This window comes from Triticum dicoccoides, chromosome 2A (genome assembly GCF_002162155.2).
Source record: "Triticum dicoccoides isolate Atlit2015 ecotype Zavitan chromosome 2A, WEW_v2.0, whole genome shotgun sequence".
NCBI lineage: Eukaryota > Viridiplantae > Streptophyta > Magnoliopsida > Poales > Poaceae > Triticum > Triticum dicoccoides.
This window is the reverse complement of record NC_041382.1, coordinates 445,774,679-445,779,944: the sequence shown is the minus strand read 5'-3', so window position 1 is coordinate 445,779,944 and position 5,266 is coordinate 445,774,679.

Below are 5,266 nucleotides of genomic sequence, written 5' to 3'. Positions count from 1 at the left end.
ACTTTCCATCATTTCATTTATTATGACATGCTTCATCATTGTCATATTGCTTTGCATGATCATGTAGTTGACATTTTCTACCTCCTGAGCATTGCGTTGGTTTTCCCTTGAAGAGGAAAGGGTGATGCAGTAAAGTAGCGTAAGTATTTCACTCAGTTTTTGAGAACCAAGCTATCAATCCAGTAGGAGACTACACACAAGTCCCTCGTACCTACACAAACAAATAAGAACATCGCAACCAACGCGATAATGGGGTTGTCAATCCCTTCACAGTCACATACGAGAGTGAGATCTGATAGAGATAATAATAATAAGATAAGTATTTTTGGTATTTTTATGACATAGATTGAAAGTAAAGATTGTGAAATAAAATAGATTGGAAAATTATATGATGAAAGATTGACCCGGGGGCCATAGGTTTCACTAGTGGCTTCTCTCAAGATAGCATAAGTATTACGGTGGGTGAACAAATTACTGTCGAGCAATTGATAGAAAAGTGCATAATTATGAGAATATCTAGGCATGATCATGTATATAGGCATCACGTCTGCGACAAGTAGACCAAAACGATTCTTCATCTACTACTATTACTCCACACATCGACCGCTATCCAGCATGCATCTAGAGTATTAAGTTCATAAGAACAGAGTAACACATTAGGCAAGATGACATGATGTAGAGGGATAAACTCAAGCAATATGATATAAACCCCATCTTTTTATCCTCCATGGCAACAATACAATACGTGCCTTGTTGCCCCTGCTGTCACTGGGAAAGGACATCGCAAGATTGAACCCAAAGCTAAGCACTTCTCCCATTGCAAGAAAGATCAATCTAGTAGGCCAAACCAAACTGATAATTCGAAGAGACTTGCAAAGATAACAAATCATACATAAAAGATTTCATAGAAGAATCAAATATTGTTCATAGATAAACTTGATCATAAACCCACAATTCATCGGATCTTGACAAACACACCGCAAAAAGAGTTACATCAAATAGATGTCCAAGAAGATCGATGAAAACATTGTATTGAGATCCAAAGAGAGAGAAGAAGCCATCTAGCTAATAACTATGGACCTGAAGGTCTGTGGTAAACTACTCACACATCATCGAAGAGGCTATGGTGTTGATGTAGAAGCCCTCCATGATCGATTCTCCCTCGGGCGGAGCTCCGGAAAAGGCCCCAAGATGGTATCTCTTGGGTACAAAAGGTTGTGGTGGTGGAAATAGGGTTTCATGGTGCTCCTGGATGTTTTCGGGGTATATGGATATATATAGGAGGAAGAAGTAGGTCAGTGGAGCTATGAGGGGCCCACGAGGGTGGGGGCACGCCTGCCTACCTTGTGGCTCCCTCGTTTCTTTCTTGATGTCCACTCCAAGGCCCCTGGATCACGTTTGTTCCAAAACTAACTCTCTCGAAGGTTTCATTCCGTTTGCATTCCGTTTGATATTCCTTTTCTGCGAAACATTGAAATAGGAAAAAAACAACAATTTGCATTAGGCCTTGGGTTAGTAGGTTAGTCCCAAAAATAATATAAAAGTGTATAATAAAGCCCATTAACATCCAAAACCGATAATATAATAGCATGGAACAATCAAAAATTATAGATACGTTGGAGACGTATCAACATTGTATTTATGGCAAAGCCACCGATCATAATTTTTTCATACATGTCACTCTTGATTCATTGCACATCCCGGTACACCGTCGAAGGCATTCATAGAGAGTCATATTTTTTTCTAAGTATCGAGTTGTGATTCTTAAGTTGTAAGTAAATAAAAGTGTGATGATCTTCATTATTAGAGCATTGTCCCATGTGAGGAAATAAAAAAAAGAGAAAGGCTAGAAAAAAGAGAAGGCCCAAAAAACTAAAAAAATGAGAGAAAAAGAGAGAAGGGCAATGCTACTATCCTTTTACCACACTTGTGCTTCAAAGTAGCACCATGATCTTCATGATAGAGAGTCTCCTATGTTGTCACTTTCAAATACTAGTGGGAATTTTTCATTATAGAACTTGGCTTGTATATTCCAATGATGGGCTTCCTCAAATGCCCTAGGTATTCATGAGCAAGCAAGTTGGATGCACAACCACTTAGTTTCTTTTTGAGCCTTCATAAACATATAGCTCTAGTGCATCCGTTGCATGGCAATCCATACTCACTCACATTGATATCTATTGATGGGCATCTCCATAGCCCATTAATACGCCTAGTTGATGTGAGACCATCGTCCTCCTTTTGGTCTTCTCCACAACCACCACTCTATTCCACCTATAGTGCTATGTCCATGGCTCACGCTCATGCATTGCGTGAAAGTTGAAAAAGTTTGAGAATACTAAAGTATGAAACAATTGCTTGGCTTGTCATCGGGGTTGTGCATGATTTGAATATTTTGTGTGATGAAGATGGGGCATAGCCAGACTATATGATTTTGTAGGGATAAACTTTCTTTGGCCATGTTATTTTGAGAAGACATAATTATTTTGTTAGTATGCTTGAAGTATTATTGTTTTTATGTCAATATTAAACTTTTGTTTTGAATCTTATGGATCTGAATATTCTTTCCACAATAAAGAAGATTACATTGATAAATATGTTAGGTAGCATTCCACATCAAAAATTATGTTTTTATCATTTACCTACTCGAGGACAAGCAGGAATTAAGCTTGGGGATGCTTGATACCTCTCCGGTGTATCTATAATTTTTGATTGTTCCATGCTATTATATTATCCATCTAGGATGCTTTATATGCATTTATATGCTATTTTATATGATTTTTGGGACTAACCTATTAACCTAGAGCCCAGTGCTAGTTTCTGTTTTTTCCTTGTTTTTGACTTTTACAGAAAAGGAATACCAAATGGAGTCCAATTGACGTGCCAATTTTTGATGATTTTTTATGGACCAAAAGAAGCCCCCAAAGTAAAAGAGTTGGGCCAGAAGAGTCCCGAGCCATCCACGAGGGTGGAGGGCGCGCCCTACCCCCTGTGCTCGCCCCATATGTCATGGATGACTCGGAGACCCCCCTAACGTGAGACTGACACCAAAAATTCCTATAAATACAGAAACCCCCGAAAAGAAACCTAGATCCGGAGTTCTGCCGTTGCAAGCCTCTGTAGCCACCAAAAACCAATCGGGACCCTGTTCCGGCACCTTGTCGAAGGGGGGATGCATCACCGGTGGCCATCTTCATCATCCCGGCTCTCTCCATGACAAGGAGGGAGTAGTTCACCCTCGGGGCTGAGGGTATGTACCAGTAGCTATGTGTTTGATCTCTCTCTCTCTCTCGTGTTCTTGATATGGCACGATCTTGACGTACCGCGAGCTTTGCTGTTATAGTTGGATCTTATGATGTTTCTCCCCCTCTATCTCCTTGTGATGAATTGAGTTTTCCCTTTGAAGTTATCTTATCGGATTGAGTCTCAAAGGATTTGAGAACAATTGATGTATGCCTTGCATGTGCTTATCTGTGGTGACAATGGGATATACACGTGATCCAATTGATGTATGTTTTGGTGATCAACTTGCGAGTTCTGTGACATTGTGAACTTATGCATAGGGGTTGGCACACATTTTCGTCTTGACTCCGCGGTAGAAACTTTGGGGCACTCTTTGAAGTTCTTTGTGTTGGTTGAATAGATGAATCTGAGATTGTGTGATGCATATCATATAATCATACCCGCGGATACTTGAGGTGACATTGGAGTATCTAGGTGACATTAGGGTTTTGGTTGACTTGTGTCTTAAGGTGTTATTTTACTACGAACTCTATGGCTGTTTGTGACACTTAAAGGAATAGCCCAACGGTTTCATACCCTACAATAATCTCTTCATTTGTTCTCTGCTATTAGTGACTTTGGAGTGACTCTTTGTTGCATGTTGAGGGATTGTTATATGATCTAATTATGTTATTATTGTTGAGAGAACTTGCACTGGTGAAAGTATGAACCCTAGGCCTTGTTTTGAAGCATTGCAATACCGTTTGTGCTCACTTTTATCATTAATTACCTTGTTGTTTTTATAGTTTTTGGATTACAAAAACCTATATCTACAATCCATATTGCACTTGTATCACCATCTCTTCACCGAACTAGTGCACCTATACAATTTACCATTGTATTGGGTGTGTTGGGGACACAAGAGACTCTTTGCTATTTGGTTGCAGGGTTGTTTGAGAGAGACCATCTTCATCCTACGCCTCCCACGGATTGATAAACCTTAGGTCATCCACTTGAGCTACAAACTTCTACACTTGGAGGCCCAACAACGTCTAGAAGAAGAAGTTTGTGTAGTAGACATCAGTGTGGCGGCAACGGCGGCAGGCAACAACTGCCGACGGGCAGCGGGGCGGAGCGTGTGGTGGGCGTTCCGCGCACACCCAACAGGGACGCCACGCGCACTATACTACGCCGGGGACTGCGCCGCCACCGCGGTGTAGCCTCCCAGCTGGAGCTGTCCTCTGATGAGGTCCGAGTGGTTGAGCAACAAAGATTGACCGCTGCCATTGGCGATTGTGGGAGAAGCAGACGAGATAAGCTACAGGGAGGGAGGGGGAAATGCGACGCAGGACTCGCCGGCCGTGAGGTTTTTTATAGCAGGCCGATAAGCATTGCGATTTTGGAGGATTCACCGAGTCGGGCGGGAAGCTTGCGCGGGAACCTGCGAGGTTGTGTAGGAATGGGCTCACCGACGATTCATTGGCACCACCGTCTGGCCAAAAGAACTCTCCTGCGCGCTGCGCAGGCTTGCGCTGTAAGCCATCTGCGGTAGCGGGATGACAAAACGTGCGAGAGGACACGTTTAATAAAAAAACGTTTGCGATTGAATTACCCATTGGTTTATAAGTAGGATTTAACTAATAAAATATGAATGCATGTCGCCAAAGATTATATCGTTGGAGTCGTATTTGATCATAGTTTCCAGCTATACAATTTTTGTAACATGCTTTAACACTGTTTTGGTTAAATTTAAGATTATATACCAACAAGCGTGTGCCCGCAACACACACGGCTTATTCCATCACAAACAACTCGGATGGATCACCTATATGCCACATATCGCACACACAACTCTAATAGGATTCGTTCTTGATGTCTCGGACATCGCTCGCATAGTTCGTCTTATTTGCCACGTATCACTGTGTCGTCCTCTGCTCGCATCCCTCGTCAAGCTCTGCTCGCATTAGGTGCCGTGGCGCGCTCTGCTCGCGTCCGTCGGCGTGCTCGGCTTGTGGACATCTTTTGCTTATGCGTTCAACTACTA